Raw genomic sequence first — 20,221 nt, forward strand, 5'->3', positions numbered from 1 at the left:
CTGTTCTGCCATGATGGGTCATTGGACTCTAATCACCAAGTACATTCATTTCTCAATCTCAAAAAAATCATGTTCAATTCTTCCAAGTCATCTCTTCTTATTGAAGTGTTTAGACCTGCAGCGTTTAGTCCGTTAAGATCAAACTCTAGTTTTCTTCACCTGTTAGTGTGGTTGGTTTATGCTGATATGAATACAGTAATCACACTTGGGTGGTTCCAGGTGGTTCCAGTCTTTACTTTTCTTGCTCCAGGCCCAAACACATCTGGCCACTGAGTGGACTGAATGTTCTCACGTGGTTTGTAATGACGCATTTTGGTTCCAGTGGAGTTCACTTGAAATTCTTTTTTGTGTGAAAAGAAACCAAATTATGGAAAGCTATAAGTAAATGATCTATAGGTGAATGCACACACACACACACACACACACACACACACACACACACACACACACACACACACACACACACACACACACACACACACACACACACACACACACACACACACACACACACTATGCATATACTGTGGTTTACAAAGAACACGGCTGCAGATCAACTGTGTTACAGCTTGTAACTGAAACATATTTTTTCCTGATGAATGACAATGAGGGCCTGTTCTTTCTGAATATTCATGCACAGTAGCAAAAGAACAGCGTTCATTCTTTTCCGTCCCCTGCAGAACTATGAAAATGCTAATAACTTTCCTGAAATAGATCTGTGACATTAACAAGCATTCAAAACCACTACCGGGAGCTGTCCACGATAGAGAGCCGATACATTAATCACACTTTACACTTTAACCCACGAATATTGATTTGCTGTTAGGTGGGGCACCATGCTTCACATTGTTGTTCAACTCCCCAGTGTATGGCAGTCGCTTTTGTATCAAAGGTTGAAGCTCATAGGAGTGAGTGTCTGCTTAGATCCCATTGTTTGTTAAAGCTGCTGCTTAAAAGCCTCGTGTTCACTGTAAAAATGTGTAAATCAGCCTCGAATTATTGTTGGTGCCTCAGCCACACTAGGTGTTGTTTACATCACTGTATCCGTAATGAGACAAACTGCCTCACCATCTGTACACCAGACACACCACAGCAGAAGTATCTCTTTTAAATGCCTAAATGAAACAAATGAAAATAAAATAAATCTTTATTTCTGTTTCTCTTCTTTTCCAGTTGGAATCAGCATCTCTGTTACCAGCATGTTCAGCTGATCCGAATCGGAAAAAAGAAAAACAGGAAAAATCTATTTCAGGTTCTACTGGTAGACATGGTTATCGAAGGTAACAGTGATTTACTTTAACTGTTAGCATCACACTTCTGTTATTAGTACACAGTGGAGCTGAGTTCCTAGTTGTGGCTGTCCTTGCTCGCTGTGAGTATGGCAAGCTCTGAGGAACATGCTTGTGTGGGATTTTTTTTAAATGCCTTTAGAAGATGAGCCTGACAATGCGTGATGTTTAGGTCACTAGGATATAGTTCTAGGCAGCACGGTGGCACGGTGGTTAGCACTGTTGCCGCACAGCAAGAAGGTCCTGAGTTCAATTCCACCATCAGGTCTTTCTGTGTGGAGTTTGCATGTTCTCCCCGTGTTTGCGTGGGTTCTCTCCGGGTACTCCGGCTTCCTCCCACCGTCCAAAGACATGCAGCTTGTGGGGATAGGTTAATTGGATAATCAAAATTGTCACTAGGAGTGAATGAGAGTGTGAATGGTTGTCTGTCCCTGTGTGTTGGCCCTGCGACAGACTGGCGACCTGTCCAGGGTGAACCCCGCCTCTCGCCCTATGACAGCTGGGATAGGCTCCAGCGCCCCCCGCGACCATGAAAAGGATAAGCGGAAGCCAATGGATGGATATTGTTCTAGCTAGAAAAAAATGCAGACCCGTATGACCTGTTTTACACCTGCATAAACGAGAGAAGGAACAAAACGGTCTAGGAAGGACCTTGATCCTTGCAATGTAAGAGGACAGACCAAATCATTTGTGTGTGTTTACAAAGCAATAATCATAATATGGTAAATATTCAATGAGACACGGTGATGTCCAAACCACAAATTAATATTTTGACACAATTTGATTTTGTCTTTGGATATTGTGTTGAAAACCAAGCAAAACAAACAAAGATTTTGGATTACAGAACATTTTGGAGAAGTAATGGGAAGTCCCTCATGTATCATTATGATATAGAACATAAATAGCTCATACATTTTTAAACAAAGTAAAAATTGTTGGCGTAAGCTTTATTATGTAAGATAAGATAAGACTTTATTGATCCCACAACAGGGAAATTTTTGCATTAAATATTATTTGTCACAGAATATCTTTGGATGCCAAACTAATTATTCTTCTTAAAATACAAACAAGGCCTTTGAAAATCTGACAAAACAGTATGAAAGGGAAATGTGGCAATAGCTTGGGCTGTCAAACTGCAGTCATTTGGTGTTTGTGATCGACTAAAACACTGCGGGTCATTTTATTTCTCACTTCTAGCTCAAATGTGAGTTTGTTACCCTTTTCCTCAGGTGCAGTCTTGACAAATGTGGAATACATGTGTGCGCATTTTGTCATTTATTTGACTCAGTCCAGGTGTGTGCTTATATTTAAAGATTACGTGGCTGCATTTAGGCTATTGCTGACCTTGAGCTTAATCCCCAAGGACGCTAAACAGATGGCTGTGTGCAGGACTTTATGCAATGGTTTGCACCAGCGTGCTCGAGTGGATGGCAGCAGAGTCTGCATAAAGTGTAGATATTTACCAGGTGCCAGCTTTTTGTTTTGCTGAAGACAAACATGTTAAATGAGCAGGGCCCTGTTTCAGGAAGCCGGTTTAGAAAACTCAGAGTGAAAAACGACACTCACGGTTGAGTAACCCCGAACTGTCCAACTCGGAATATTCGGTTTCAGAAAGGCTGATAACAATTAGTTCAATCAACGCGGAGTTGCTTTAACCCCAAGTTAACCGCGCGCACGAGGATACATAAAGCCCTGATTAGTGGAGCACAGATTAAGCGAGTCACCATGGAGACGGAGGGAAAGAAGGCACGGTCGACGTATTTCACAGCGCTCGAGGCGGAAATTCTGATGGCAGCATATGCCGACAGCATGCACATCATGCAGAAAAAAAGTAACACAGCCGCAGCTGCAAAGGAAAGGGAGCATGCATGGCAAAACATAGCCGACAGAGTCAATGCGTGAGTGTTAATTTAAACATTGATCGAGGGATTTCCACCCATATAACACGTTATTTTATCATATGTTATTTTATCATATGTTATTTTATACATTTTATTTTGTGACATGATGTGAGCGCAGGTGCAACCCAACAGGCCCCAAACGTTCCTGGCAGCAAGTAAAAATGAAATATAAAAATATAGTCCAAACAGGTAAGGTGTAATTGTATTATGAGCCATAGTGCTTGGTCTGTTTGTCCCATGTAAATCAATTGCAGTTAGAGGCTACATTAATTTTCTTTCTGTAAGCACTTATTGAAATTATCTGAGCACATTACAAGTACATATTTGCTTACTCTGTATGCCCAAATGTGACCCGTTATGGCCAACAGAAAAAAAGCGGAGGCCCGAAAAACAGGTGGGGGTCCTCCACCACCACCACTCACAGAGGCTGAGCAGTTGGCCCTCAGCCAAAACAGTGGGCGCCCTGTGGCTGAAGGCATCTCTGCGGGGACATCCTCTGAGTCAATAACCCCGCAAGACACAAGTGCCTACATAAGGGGTAAATCCAAAACAATACATGATGTGCATACATCCATTCTGCACAGTCACCTTGACCAAAATGAACTATGTCGTAGTGAAGTTACTGTCCTACTGACAGAGAATGACAGTCATCAAACAGTTAGGTGAATAAACAACACTGAGACACTTGGAAACTGTTAACGTGCTGCACGGGTGAGGGCCCAGGGAGAGACTCACACACACACACACCGAGCTGCAGTGGTACGTCTTTATTATGAGCATAGCAGTGTCCTTTAATTTTGCATACATGCGTGTGTGTGTGTGTTAACCTCCCACAGGGTGAGCTCCCTGTTCCCAGAGACAGAGCGAGTAGTACATTCCGTACCTTTCCCAATGAGTGTAACATATGAACATATACCTCAATGCAACATAAAGCTCATAAAAGCGTTTCCACCCTGACACCTACTGATTTTGCCTCCCCTCAGTGTCGGTTGTCTCTGAGAGCATACTGACAATGAGGTGTATGGTGATTGGTATGTCTGGTAATTGCCATTTGCGCCCACATAAGTCATGAGTGACCTGTATGAACCCCATATTCTTCCAGTTGACGGTGATGGTGTACTGCATCTGGTGCAGCCCCCTGTTGAGCCAGACCGACATGCAGTTGTGAGTACTCGTAATACTCCACAGACTACATGTGTCAACAGTAGAACAGCAATGTTGTTAAATGTCTCCACCACAGGCACATGATGACGACACAGTGACAGCTGCTACAGAGGAGGCCGCAACAGAGCCACACTATGAGGTATACAGTGTACAGTGGAAAATATAACAACTGACGACAATGTGGTACTATGATGACACCATGGACTTACTATGTCCCCGGCAGAGTGATGCTGGAAATGAAGAGGAAGAGGGTCCAGCCACTCCTACAACGAACCTTTCTACAGTGGGTTGTTCAGCACTGATTTACAACCAACCTAAGTAGGCATGTACTATGGATGCCAATGCTATGTCCCTTGTTGCAATAGCTCCCTGTGAAGCAGCTGTATAAGACATATCTGGCCAGGAAGATAAGAAAGTGCGACATGGAAATGGTGCACCTCCAGCTGCAGATCCAAAAGTCGAAGCTGGAGATTGTACTGCTGGAACAACAGTTAAGGGTGGGTGGAGTGATCATAGATGGACGAATCATGTCAGTGTTTGTACAACATACTAATATACGCATTTATTCTTTGTGTACAGGACATACAGGGTGACCAATAAAGGCAGTTGACCACAGTATCTGTGTATTTGTCTTGTAACATGTTGGGTTGACGGGTCACAGGAAATGATTGTGACATATGGTGTCTCTGACTGCTCGCCCATCCTGTACGTTCGTGGGTGGGTCAGGATGTTCATTGTGTGGATCACTGCTGTTGTCTGGTTCAGCTGGACACTGTTCACCTCTAATCGTGGCAATGTTGTGTAGGATCACACATGCCACAATGATGTCACATGCCCTTTCTGGGGTGACCCTGAGTCCACGAAGGCACTGGAACCGGGCCTTGAGCATTCCGATGGTCATTTCAACTCTGGCCCGTGTCCTGCAATGGGCCAGATTATAACGCTGCTGTGGGCCCGGTTCAGGGTCAGGGTAAGGGGTGAGCAAATAGGGTAGACATGGGTACCCCCTATCACCAAGCAGGTGGCCAGTGAACTCTCCTAGGACAGAAGAATACATGTCAGTGCAAACGTCCCTGTGGCAATTGGTCTCTGTATATTTCACAGTTACTTCGACCCACCATGTCCAAATTTGGTGCTCAGTGTACATTCCCGGAAGATTCGTGAGTCATGGACAGAGCCTGGCCACTTGGCTTCCACATTTGTGATGATGTTGGCAGCATCACATATGATCTGCCCAGTGCAGAGAACACATATTAGCATCCATTACCATGATGCCATCACTTGTTGGTGTGAAATGCTACAGGGAATTATGTACCTGTACATTGATGCTGTGGACGGACTTCCTGTTCACATAGTCTCCTTCATTTGCTGAGGGTGCAATGATTGGGATGTGAGTGCCATCTATACAGCCAATCACGCCTGGGAACCCTGGAAATTTATGTACCATTTGAGTGGTAGTTCACGTATCACCACATCATGCATTGAGTTTTGTTCATCCTGATACCTGCAATTTTGTGGAATCCCTCTTTGATAAATCTTGTGGGTCTATGACCGGGGAACACCACAAACGAGTACAGGAGACGTTTCAGTGCAACTGTAACATTCCTGACTGCCCGACAGACGGTAGCCTTGGAAACGTGCTCAGCGTCACCGATATTGTACAGAAAGCTCCCGTTTGCAAAGAAACGGAGTGCGGTACAAAGAATATGTAATGGACTGAGCGCATGTCCGCGATGTGTCACATGCGCAATATATGGCCTGAGGATGTTATCCAAATAAATTATAGATTGTGCTGAGAAACGGTAACATTCGCACAGGAAATCATCAGGTAATGATAAGATGTTCATACGCGCTCTGATCACTCTCTCCCGGCGGAGAGCTCTGCGGAGAATTTGGGCTTCAAGATCTACTGGCTCTTCAAGGAAGGGACACGCCATGTCTGACACTTCCTGCTGTCAGGTTTCCGACAAAGAGGCGGGGTCAGTCAGGGTTAGTTGAAGTAAACCTGCTAGGGGGCAGGTTAGCTTCACGGCGTGTGTCGTCATAGTGACTCACTCAGGCTTCAGCTGAACTCTCTTTGTGAAACCGAAAACCCAGAGTTTTCGTTAACTCAGGGTATACTTACTCAGTTTTTCCACTAAACCGGCTTCCTGAAACAGGGCCCAGCTAGTGAAAGTCAGGGGAAAAGAGGAGATGACGCTCTCCTAGGATGACATAGGTGTAGCATGGTTGTGCAATCAGCAGCTCAGTGGGTTCCGTTACATTTTATTTTATCAGTCAATTCTCTGCATTTCATGACAGTTTTAGCATAAAGATATCTGTAGTTTGGGAAACAGTAATAATAAATAAGTATAAAGCCTCCAAGGATCATTTCAATTTGACCAATAAACAGCTGAAGTACTGAAATAGGAGTACTTAAAGTACTATTTATAAGCTTGGGTACCCTTAATAACACAGTGACTTTCAAGACAATTTCAAGATGTAATCATAACGTTCTATTCCTCTGTCCATGAAAAAAAAACCATTAAATAATAGCATTCCTGCTATTTTGCTTTTTTTTTTAAGCTTATTGTTAGGTGTGGCTGTGTGCAGACAGGAATAGGACCCAAGGTGCAGACTCCGGAGACAGTCGTGAACTCAAAAAGGCTTTAATTTGGTACTCAAAATATAACATAACTGAAAAAACTCAAAACAAACTTAAACTGGAGGAATGACAGAACACACAGCTAGGAAAACAGTAGATCACGACACAGACACAGAGAAACACAGGGCTTAAATACACAGAAGGAGCAATCAGGGAATGGGTAACAGGAGGGAAACACAGCTGGGGCAAATCAGGCCTAACGAGACAAGGGGAAGCAAAACCAGACACATTAACATCAGACATGGACTTTCAAAGTAAAACAGGAAACATAACACAGACTCACAGGCAGGCACCACAGAGGGAACAGAGACGTGGGACCAGGGCAGACACAAACACTGACTGAACACGGGGATATAGGAACTAAGGACACACAGAGACGTGAACTAGACAAGGGGATACAGGTGATAGGGGAGACAGAGCAACTAAAGAAGACAGAGACATAAACCATAAGACAGAACTCAAAGAAACCAAAGACTAAAAAGTATAAATAATATAATAAACTCAAATACCCTGGGTCAACGACCCAGGCATCCTAACACTTATCCACCATTAAATTGTTTGTCGGGTTAAGAATGTCAGTAGTTTGTTATGTTGCAATAGCCTAAGGCCTTTGAGTAACAATTTTTTTACCAGGTTTTTGACAGTATTCACCTTTTACTAGTCCCAATAACCAGATTTGACTCCCTGCAACTTTCTAGGTCTCCTTCCCCAAAGTTCTATTGAAGTTAAGGGATTGCTTGTTTGGCACACTGAAGGAGAATTAACAAGTTCATTGGTAAGAAAGGAACTTCCAAGAGGAGATTGTTAAACTTTTCACTAATTTATTTTACTTATTGTGGTGGAGTTGCCATACACTTTCGCTGTAAATTCATTTACACTCTAAAGATTTTTTCTGTTGAATTTAAAATAACAAAACTGTTTCTGCTGCTAAATGAATTTTTCGTGGAAACTCTCCCAACACATTTAAACTGACTTGGCTGAAATTTCAAGGTTTACAGTTTAAATTAAAAGTATTGTTTGACTCACAACATAATTCAGATTTCATTGTTGCCCCACAGAACTGGTCCACAACGTCGCCTAACGCAGAAGGCGTAAACAAAAAAGGTCAATCAAGTTGGCTGTAAAAAACACACAAAAAACCCCAAACAAACAAAAAACCCCGGGTTACAGCTGCTTGTGACAGAGGATATCCTCCAAGGCAAAAAAAAACCAAACTACTCACATAAACTGACACTGAACAAGGGACTGCATCTGAAAAGAATTTGCAATCTGATATAAGAAAGAGGGAACACAATAAGGGATAAACAAGCTGTGCAGAACAGGAAATAGAGCTAATCTTTTAATCTATTTTTCTAAAGGAACGCTCTGCCCTTTAGGCATCATATTGCGAAGAGCTTTGTTATTATTACTGAAGTGAATCCCTGCACTGATGTGTGACCAAAGAACAGAAAATTAAACAGGGAATAATGCCAGTGTTGCTGAAGCTTATTCTAATAAAAATATGTACTACTGGGCTATGCTTGTCAAATTTGACAAATTATGTATGTAGAGTAAGATATAAGTAAGGAAGGTGAGGAAGACATCTCTGATAGGAAGCTAAGTTTGGGTTTTCTGTCAGAGACAAGAGATGAATGGGAGAAAGGTTTCCTACCAGCATGGTGTATTTTCGTGTATACTTGTACATGTGCTTGTTGCCGTTGGTGACACAGCGCAGAGGAAATTGCTTTAGCAGAGAGTTAATAAAACCAATCAAAACCATCTTTAGTCCTTTCCTGCCTCAATGAATACTACTGGGAGAAAACATATAACCTCTGTCACATAAGCTGGGGTCTTCATACCACTTTTCAAATTTCCAAGAGTGAGTAATTTAATCATGTTTCCATACATAGCTTGAGAAAGAAAAAAACATTACTTTCAAATTATTATTCGACATTCATAGAAGCCATGAGAGTGTCTATGCAGAGTGGACAGGGAAAATTAACAGTATATTGTTACCATTTAAAATGTGACGCTCACGGTGTAAATAACTAATATCATTTCATTGCACACAACAGGTTGTACAAGCACTGCCCAGCCAAATAAATAAAAGTCCAATATTTTGTTGAACCGACAGTTTTCTGTATTAAAACGTTGCAGTTGTCCAGAACATTTAATCCAGTTAGCAATACATAGTTCCTGAAGCAGACTGATTTGTGTGGTAGACCAGGTGCTACAGGTATATGGCAGGACACTGTGATTACATTTATTAGAGGAAATAACAGGGAACAGGGGAGGCTTTGTGGTCACAAAACAGTTGAATTGATTCAGGCAGCAGCTGGAAGGCTTAGACTGCAGCTGGTGAAATAATTTTAACTTCAAGTATACTTTTGGACAGAAGTTTTTTGAATGTTCAGGCCGGTTTCATAACAACCATGATATGCAATGATCAGGTTGTTTGCTCTCCAGGCTGGGCCGGTGTGGTTCTTCTACAGAGACAATGTCATTTATATACACTCAGCCACAGGGAATGGGAGAAAAAAGGTAATTTAAGTGACTTTAAACAGGGCAACGCTGTTGTTACAAGATGGACTGGTCTGTATATTTCTGAACCGGGGTTTTCTTGGAACCATCTCTACAGTTCACTCAAAATTGGCCTAAAAAGAGAAAGTATCCAGCAGTTCTCCATATTGCTGATATCAGAGGTCAAAGGAGAATGGGCAGACTGCTTCAAGCTAATAGCAAGGCAACAATAACTCAATTAACCTTGTGTGAAAGCCCAAGCATGCAGAAGAGCATCTCTGGAAGTGCAATGTGTCACTTTCTTGAACATTATACTTAAATGGCCTGCAGAGCCACTGGATCTAAAATAGAGCACCTTTGGGGTTGGGCAGTTCATATCATGGATGTGCAACAAATACATCTGCAGCAACTGTGTAATACTGTCACGTCAAAATGAACCAAAATCAAATGTTTCCAGAACCTTGTTAAAACCAGTGTCACAGAAAATTAAGGCTGTCCTAAAGGCAAAAGGGGTTCAACCAAGTACTAGCAAGATGTACCTAATAAATTGGCTGTAATTGTATGTGGAAAATGTATCTTGTCCAGTATGTGTCTTAAAAGAGGAGCAGATGTTATTATTAATATCTAACCAATGAAGGTAAATTCCTCCACTTTAACACTGCCCGTTTCTTAACCATAAAAATTGATAACTCCTACCCACGCAATTCAGAATTAAGATTGCATTAGAATTTCAAGTCTTTGTTTGTCAATGTAGCTAAAATCAGATTTGGGGCATTTATTAATATATTATCCGTGGAGTTGAGATCAAAATCTGTAAATTGGCTTTGTTCTGCTTTTAGTCAGACTAAGGTCAAAGTGAATTAAATCTTTTCAGGAAAGTTAATACAAAAAGTATAGAACAAGAATCCCATTGAAGTCAAAAGCCTATTTAGAGATAAAAGGCACTTTTGACATTTTTTTCAAAGGGATTGTTTCACTCCCTGCATGGGAACATATTTCTTAAAGACTCCCATACCCTACACTTGGCTCAGACATGTAAAAAGGAACAAAATGGTTCTTTGTCTCAAGAGAGTTTCTTTATACTTCTCCTGTTTTCGAGTTTAAAAAAGAAGTAATTGTGCAGTAGTGTTATGAAAAAATGTGATACCATTGCTTAATGCCTCTGTTTGATATTTAGCTCCAGGACAAAGTCTGTAGACTTGAATTGACAGATGTTTCATTTTGTAGTCATTAATCAGAAGTTACTGAAAATGTCAACATTTCGTTTAAACCCTTGTGATGGGTCGTTGTTTGCTTTCCTATCATATAAATGTGAAGGTATTTTCCAAGCAGCAATCTTAAAGGAGAAGAACCACTGCCTGAGCTGCCAGCTGGACACCTACAGGAATAAAGTGGAGCGGCTCAAACAGGAACAAGATAATAATACCTAATCAGTCAGGAGTGGAGAGAAGAGCACTCGCAACAGCGTAGCTGCCTACAGCTGACTCTGAACGGTATTATTTGTAGCACATGAATATCATGCATCAGGCTGAATGTTTTGGAGGAGGAGGGAAGACATCACCTCAAACTGATGCATTTTATTATTTTTGTTTAGACAACAACATTAATGAGATGAGCTTACCTGTTAGTTAAGATAAACTATGAAGGAACCAACAAGAATCAGTTTTGTCAGTGAACTTTTTTCATAGCAGCCAGTTTGACATGCCAGCGTAGGAGAACAGTTGTTGCTAATCAGATTAATTAAGACTCATTAGCACTTAGGTTTACCTAAACCACTTCAAAATGTCCTGTGTGAAAAACAATTTAGCTTCCTACCAGAGTATTTATGCCATTACCTCTGCACTACAGCTGCTACAGCAGGGGTGCCAAATGTACGGCACACGGGCCAAAACCAGCCCGCTAGCGGATTCAATCCGGCCAGCTGGATGAACTTTCAAAGAAAAAGAAAAAGAAAAAGTCATAAATGACATGAGCGAAGTCCATAATAAAATGCAGTTCCTAAATCGTCCGCAAGGTTGTTAGTCAGGAGGGAGGGGCGCACTGTGCTAGTAAAGGGGGGAGGTGCACTCAGCAACTCAGTCTGAACAACAGATGGTTGCAATGCAGCTAATTATGGTGCAGGCTACCTTTTCTCTACTCACCTTGACGCCCTTATTAGCCAAAATGTCTTTCTCAAAAAGGAGAAGAGTGGATACCGAGTGTAGTGTTTGGACCGCTTCCCATTTATTCACAGAGATAAATGGGAAACCTGTGTGCTTGGTGTGTAATCAACAAGTGTCTGTAGTGTCGTCTGCTGTCGGCAGCATTATGAGACTAATCGTGGTGGAAAATACAACATTTTGCAAGGACAACTGAGGAGTGAGAAGATAAGAATGTCAGGTTAAGACATTCCTCAGACCCCCCTTGCTGGCGGGTCTGAGGAAAGACCAGTCAATTCTCACCTGCAGCCAAGAGGTCAGAGAAGCAGCAGTAAAAGCCACCTACGTAATTGTTAATGAAATAGCATTAGCATCAAAGCCGTGTACTGACAGTTAGTTCGTTAAAAGATGCACGATGAAAGCTGCAGAACTCATGTGTCCTGAGAAAAGACGAGCAATTGCCAACCTTAGTCTGATGAGAAATACTATGGCAGAGAGGATATTGGAACTTTTAGACAGCCAGTTGAAACACAAAGTCATTTCTTGTATTTTCTGTTGTAATTGATGATATTTATTCGTGGAGTTGATGAGACATTGACCGTCACTGAGAAGTTCCTTGAGCTGGTGCCTATGACCGACACCAAAACAGCGGAGGACATTTTTGGCTCTGTGGCGCCGGACAAAGGCAGGGTGGGCTGGTCCCGCGTCGTCAGCCTGGTTACAGATGGTGATGTTACAAGCCGCTAATACCGGAGGTAGTTTCTGGACATTTCACTGTATTTTCCAGGAGGCACTGTGTTGCAAGCCGTTAAAAATGGATCACGTCATGAAGGCGTTTGTCCGAGCTGTTAATTTGAATCATTGCCAGTTTGAGTGCCTTCTCAGTGACGATCACGTTACTCATACCCTGCCATACCACACTGAAGTAAGAGGGTTAAGCAGAGGTGCTGTGCTGAGGCATTTCTTTGATCTACGTGAGGAAATCGGGCAACTCATGGAGAAAAAAAAAGGAAATCCAGTCATGGAATTACAGTGTCAGGAATGGCTGCAGGATCTTGCATTTCTGGTGGAAATGAGCACTTGAATATTCTAAACAAAATGTTGCAAGGCCGCAAAAAAGTTGTCCCACAGTTTTATGACAGCATATGTGCATTCAAATTGACGCTGACTTCATGGGAGACACAGCTGTCAAGTGGTGACCCTGCACATTTGCCTAAGAGAGGTATGTGCAACAGACATTAATTACATGAAACTGTATAAAGACAATATTGCAGGATTGCTGTGTTAGTTTGTTTCAGATCTTTGGTGAACTCGAGACAGAATTTGCAGTTTTTTGCTCACCCTTCACACTCAAAGCTTCTGATGTGGCCATCCACATCCAACTAGAGCTAACTGATTTGCAATGTGATGCAGATTTGAAGGACAAGTTTCCCTCAGTAGGTTTGGACGCATTTTATAAATATCTGTTGCCAGGGTACCCCAAATTAACAGCACTGGCTGCAAAAATTTTGTGCATGTTTGAGACAACCCACCTTTGTGAACAAGGTTTCTCAATAAAACAAAACTCAAGGCTCACACATAAGCACTTACATGACATTCTGACACTGGCTGCTAGTTAGGACATGACACCTGATATTGATGCACTTGTGCAGACCAAAAGATGCCAAGTTTCAGAAGCAAAAACGAAGTATTCCAGAAATGACCAACTCCAACTTTAAATTGTTGCTTCAGACACCGATTACACTTAAAGAACACAGCTCTGTGAAAATGAATTCTTGCTGTATAAACAATTAAAAAATATTCAATTTAATGCAAGTCAACAGCTTTCCTACAAAAGAGTTTTGTTTGGTGGAATCCTATTATTCACACAATGTTATAAATGTTAAAGTACAATACTATATTTTTAGTTTCAAATGCCTTTTACTTAAAGCTTTGTTTACGTTTGTGCAAACACTTCATTTGAGGTTGAGTTTTGCAAAAATATATTCAATCAAATATGAAGATTTTCTAATGTACTTCTTTGCATGAAAACAAAGGGAAAAACATGGACTTACTATTTATAGGTAAATACGCTTGATATCCAATTAGGCTGTATGTGGCCCCTAACCCAAAATGAGTTTGACACCCCTGTGCTACAGTATTTTTTTAGTAATCTGTATTTATTTTACTCTTTTTTTTTTTTTGTATAAAACTTCTTTTTTATATAGTTCATTTTATTTTTATCTTATATGCAATTTTGTTTTTCTATGTGCACTTTGAGGGGACTCTGAGCCTAAGATTTTCAGTGCCAGTAGTGATGTGCCATTGTTACCTAATATATGACAAATAAAACTTAAACTGTATTGCAATTTAAGATAAGTATTCAAATAATGCCCTTTCTTTCGGTCATCTTTTTCTTTTCTTTTTTTAACTTTCCGGGTAACAAGAAGATCAAAACAGCATCTTTCCAATGGTGCCAGTAATCCTTTGCCCTCTTATGTTCAGCATTATTGCAGCTTATGTGAGCTAAGGGCAAATTTCTTTAAAGCATTGCTTTCTTGCACTTCTGTTTGTAACCCCTTGGGCACTGAGTGGACTTTTTATGTATATCAGTGCAGGTTTAGTTCATCACAGTTGATGATAATCAGTGATTTAATCAAACATCAAATCAGCCTGTACTTCACTGATCCAAGAAATTACATATCTTCAGCTCTCTGGCATTGCAGAAAGCCTTGAATGTGCACAAGCCGATGTGAGCCTTTTCAAAGAAATCTGTTTACAAACTGTGTCACATTGACAGTTTTTATGAGTGACTTTCTGGATGACACTGAGAAAAATACAATTTCTCTTTCAGGCTACTGGTGTTGTTCATGTTGGGTCACAGTGACTCTCATGACTTCGTGGAACAATGGAAGAATGGCCCTACTGGTAGTTTTTTGCCAAAATGTTTGATTAAAAAAAAAGCTATGAGATTTCAGAACTGTTCACTATAGCATGTTTCCTCTACAGTAGTGGCAGCAGTAATAAAGTTCACTTCTTGAATCTTTCTGTCTAGTTAAAGTTTAAATTAGATTGAAATGGAATTTTCAAATTGGAGAGGAAAATACTGCCATAGGGTTAAGGTCACATTAAGGTCACGATTTAAGCCACACAGTCTGTAAAAACAAAAGGCACCTGGATTATTTTGCTCAACATTAAGAAGAAGGAACCTCCGCTTCGCTGGAATCCTTATTTCAGTGTCTCGGCGAAGTTAAGACCTGGATGGCCTCAAATTTTCTTAATTTTAATGAGGAAAAAACTGAAGTGATCATCTTTGGACCAAGCTGCAATTCTAGTACCTCAGATCTTGACCTGTGCAGTTTAGCACCTTTTGTTAAACCACATGCAAAAAATTTGGGGGTTATTCTGAATAGTAAGTTTACCTTTGAGAAACAAATTAACTCTGTTGTACAGCGGTCCTTTTTTTTTAAATTGAGGCTCTTATCCAAGGTGAGATCCTTTTATCTTTTAAAAACCTAAAATGGGCAATTCATGCTTTTATCTTATCTCAACTGGACTAATGTAATTCTCTATATGTAGGTGTTAGCCAGTGTTGCTGCAGCTCGTTTCCTGACACGTTCAAAGAGACACGAGCGTATTTCCCCGGTGCTCACCTCAATTCACTGTCTCCCAGTCCGCTTTAGAATTAAATACAAAATTCTGTTAATGACTTATAAACCGCTGAACGGTCAGGCTCCAGAATATCTGTCTGACTTACTGCAGCCATATATACCCCCTAGAGCTCTAAGATCAAGTGATCTCTTGCTCTTGGCCAGGCTGGTTCACAGAGGTGACCGGGCATTTGGGGTTGTGGCGCCGAAAATGTGGAATGATTTACCTCTCCACATTAGAAAGGCCCCAACCGTCAATCCTTTCAAATCCCATCTTAAAACACATTTTTACTCATTGGCTTTCAACACCGCTTGAGAATTACCTATCCTATCTATTCACAACCCCACAAACTTGACGAATTGGAGCTACAGATAGCCAACACAAGCTTTGCACGTAACTGCAGCATTATTCTTATTACGGAGACGTGGCTTCACCCGCTGATTCCCGACGCTGCAGTCGAGTTAGCAGGCCGCACGCTACACCGGCATGACAGAAACAGCAACTCAGGTAAAAGCAGAGGAGGGGGGCTATGTGTTTACGTGCATAACGAGTGGTGTTGTAACAGCAGGATCATTCACACACACTGTTCTCCTGATTTGGAGGTTCTGGCAGTCTCGTGCAGACCTTTTTACATCCCGAGGGAGTTTACAGTAGTTATTGTGATAGCTGTTTATATACCGCCGGATGCTAACGTTAGCACGGCTCTCAGCCTCTTGCTCAACACCATAAACAAACAACAGCTTGCCCACCCCGATGGGGTTTTTATTGTCGCCGGCGACTTTAACAAAGCGTGCCTAAAGACTGTGCTTCCTAAATTTGTCCAGTTCGTGGACTTTGCTACGAGAGGAGAACACACTTTGGACCATGTCTATTCAAACATCAGGCATGCTTTCAGAGCGACACCCCTCCCCCACCTGGCTGGATCTGACCACCTCTGCATGTCCCTCACCCCCACCTACACCCCCCTGCTGAGATAAACAAAGCCCCAGACAAAGACAATAAAAAACCTGGCCTGAAGGAGCCCTTTCTCAACTGCAGGACTGCTTCTCAACAACTGTATGGGATTTATTCTCCAGCCACAACCTCCAGGAGTACACGGACACTGTACTCTCGTACATCAGGAACTGTGTTGACAATGTCACCGTCAACAAAAGGGTCAGGGTGTTTCCAAATCAAAAACCCTGGATGAATAGCGAAGTGCAATCCCTCCTAAAAAGCCGCAACACTGCCTTCAAGTCAGGGGACAGGGCTGCGTATAGGGCGGCCAGGGCAGACCTGAGTAGAGGCATCAGGAAAGCTAAGGCTGCCTATAGGAGGAGGATTGAAGATCACTTTGCTGACAACGACCCCAGAAAAATGTGGCAGGGGATCAATCACATTACCAACTACAGAAGCAATAACCAGGCAACATCTAGGACTGATGCCTCACTGGCTGAGGATCTAAACAGTTTCTTCGCCCGCTTTGAGACGACCAAGCCCTCAGCTGCCACACCACTTCCACCCGCCCCCAGCACTGGCACACTAACACTTAGGGAGCACCAAGTGAGGTGTGTTCTAAGGTCAGTGAATCCCAGGAAGGCGGCAGGTCCTGATGGAATACATGGAAAGGTTCTCAGAGCATGTGCTGACGAACTGACCGGAGTCTTCACTAAAATCTTCAACCTTTCCTTGTCATCAAACACCGTCCCGCCCTGCCTCAAAACCTCCACCATCATCCCCATCGCCAAGAAGACAGCTGTGGCCAGCCCAAATGACTACAGGCCTGTTGCACTTACGCCTGTAGTGATGAAGTGCTTTGAGAGACTGGTCTGTCAGCACATCAGGGCCGGTCTGCCTCCCACTCTGGACCCCCACCAATTTGCCTACAGGACAAATCGTTCCACCGAGGACGCCATCACCATAGCGCTCCACACTGCGCTGAGTCACCTGGAGCACCGAGGAAGCTATGTGAGAATGCTCTTTCTGGACTTCAGCTCAGCATTCAATCATATCATCCCGGAGATCCTGGTCCAGAAACTGTCTCACCTGGGACTCTCCACCCCCATCTGCCTCTGGATCAAGGACTTCCTGACAAATAGACCACAGTCTGTCAGACTCGGCCCCCACCGGTCCAGCACCATCACACTCAGCACCGGGTCTCCACAAGGATGTGTTTTGAGTCCCCTCCTGTTTACGCTCTACACATCCAACTGCTCCCCTACCCATCTCTCAAACACCATCATAAAGTTCGCGGATGACACCACAGTGGTTGGACTCATCTCAAGGGGGGATGAGTCGGACTACAGAGATGAGGTCAACAGACTGACTGAGTGGTGTTCAGTTAACAACCTCCAACTGAACACCACGAAAACTAAAGAACTTATCTTGGACTTCAGGAAGGGCAGAGCAGACCCGGCCCCACTTTACATTCACGGGAGCTGTGTGGAGAGGGTACACTCCATGAGGTTTCTGGGCGTGAGATATCTGATGACCTCTCCTGGACTGCAAATACTACAGCGGTGGTTAAAAAGGCCCAGCAGCGTCTCCACTTTCTGAGAGTGCTCAGGAGGAACAACCTGGAGGAGAGGCTGCTGGTGACATTTTACAGAGCCACCATAGAGAGCATCCTAACGTACGGCATAACAACATGGTATGCAGGGTGCTCAGCTGCAGACAGGAAAGTACTGCAGAGGGTCATCAACACAGCCCAGAAGATCACTGGCTGCTCTCTGCCCAGCCTGGAGGTCACTGCAAACTCTCGGTACCTCAGCAGAGCTGGCAATATCATCAAGGACCACTCTCACCCCAGCAACCAACTGTTTGAACTATTACCGTCAGGCCGACGGTACAGGTCACATAAAACCAGGACAAACAGATTCAGGGATAGCTTCTTTCCCAGAGCTATCACCGTAGTAAATAAGCACAAAAACAATTGAACCTATTCCATACCGTCACTGTCATTATATTATGCTGCTATTCATACTGTCATTATATTAATGCTGCTATCCTGTATATATTGTACATACTATTGTTTGAGTACTTACGATTGTTTTTTTTGTACTTTTTATATTTTACATTTATATTTATTATTGAATCTTGCACCAAGGGAGTGGCACTCCAATTTTGTTGTACTCTGTACAATGACAATAAAGGCTATTCTATTCTATTCTATTCACTTAGTCTTCTGTTACCAGGTATTTGTTACTGATGTTATTTGTTATTGTATAATTTGTTATTTATTTATTTTTATATCTTTGTACAGCACTTTGGCAACATTTTGTTGTTATTAAATGTGCTATATAAATAAAGTTGGAAACAGAAAAACTCCCTCCACACATGTGCAGATATTTTGACTTGTTTTTGTTCCCGCAAAAGTGTTTCCCAGCTGTAGAGATGAAACAAAGCTAACAACGGAGTGAAGGAAATGTCCATATAAGTACACATAAGTACTTACAATATTTCAGCCAGATTGAAAGGGTGTCAGTGAGCAGGGCGTTTGAGTCTATTCAGTTGTTTAAAGCCTACTATTTTGTAAAATGAACATTATAACCTTTAGATGTTGATATTAAAAACCTTTGTCATTTAATCAACATTCAGAAAATGAACATGTATGTGTGCGCGTGTTTTAGAATTTCAGATATTTTAATACAAAACAAATTTCCCACGTGTGGGACTAATAAAGGTTATCTTATCTTATACAAAAAAATCTAATCTGTTCTTCCAATGGGAACATTTTCTGCTTTATGTTACTGACTTGCTTTTCTCTGCTCTTGTTTTTCTTTACCTCTCAATTATAAATTTCAATACCACATACGCACCTCTCATTGCATACATATCCATAACATATACACTCCATACTTTATTGCAAGCTGTCAACAGTAATTTTGCTTAAAGAGGTAAACACATTCAACATTTGCACCTGCTGACTGGATCCCTTTCTGCTTTAAAACACTGTGCTGTATTTAGCTGTTATGGTTGTGGTCAGTAGTTTACATACACTCATCTTTAATAGGGCTGAGCTTGGGGCTTTGGGGAGTCTATTCCAGAAGCTTAATGTTAGCCTGCTTTATCGGTTTTAAACCTTTGAACTGAATTTGGGATCATTGTTTTGTTAGAGCAACAAAGTTTTAACTGTCTAGATGCTGATTTAAGGTGAAGTTGACAACGACTACTACTACTACAACTGACAGCAAAAAATCCACAGAATATGTTGCTACCATCAGCATGCATGATGGTGGAGTGTTTTTAGGTTTAAAAGCCTCACTTACTCATTTATGTTTCCAAAAACATATCTTTTGTCATTCTAGTCGAATAACTCAATCTTTGCCTCGTCAAATGATAAAACTTTTCCCCAAAAAGTATTTGGCTTAAACGTGTGGGTGGTGGTGAATTTCAGTTGAAGGTGTCAATTTTGGAACAGGGGCTTCTTTCTTTGTCATGGTGAAACTTGCTTCACTGTGGACGGTGTTCCAGCAGGTTTCACTTCAGTTTACATCAAAAAGCAGGCTTTTTGATTTCTGGCCTCTTTCTGAACAGCCTAATAAATAAATTTATTCTCATGTGAGGGCAACAGGTAAATCTATAATCATCCATCTTCCTCTGCCTTCCCATTGTATTGGTCAGTCTAATGAGTGCTGTCAAAGAAATTCTTTCTGCGCTAGCATAGAGAAATTACCAGTTGTAGTCATTTATGATCACTAATAAGTTAATGTGGTTTGGCTCTGTCAGGTTAACACATTGTAGAGCGTAGAGTCTTCAGCACCACTTATTAGAAGATTTAAGGGAAACGAAGCAAATATTTGCACCTGCATGTGCTTGTGCATCCAATTCTTGTTTTTGGAAGTTATTAAAGATGTATCCTGTATATCATTTTACCATGGAAAAAGAACAGTTCAAAAAAAATCATTAAAAACTCTAAATTTCTATGACATTCTTGCCCATATGTAAACTTCTGGCCACATTTGCAGTTGTTCTAAT

General features: G+C 41.8%; 1 long non-coding RNA gene across 1 annotated transcript; it reads left to right on the forward strand.

Moving 5' to 3' along the window:
- Positions 1–4,607: 4,607 nt before the first annotated feature.
- LOC145420545 (uncharacterized) lies at positions 4,608–4,969 on the forward strand. The gene is made up of 2 exons (XR_013901868.1): positions 4,608–4,851; positions 4,934–4,969. It is a non-coding gene; the product is annotated as an uncharacterized LOC145420545 (long non-coding RNA).
- Positions 4,970–20,221: the final 15,252 nt, after the last annotated feature.

Source organism: Astatotilapia calliptera, chromosome 2 (assembly GCF_964374335.1).
Source record: "Astatotilapia calliptera chromosome 2, fAstCal68.1, whole genome shotgun sequence".
Lineage (NCBI taxonomy): Eukaryota > Metazoa > Chordata > Actinopteri > Cichliformes > Cichlidae > Astatotilapia > Astatotilapia calliptera.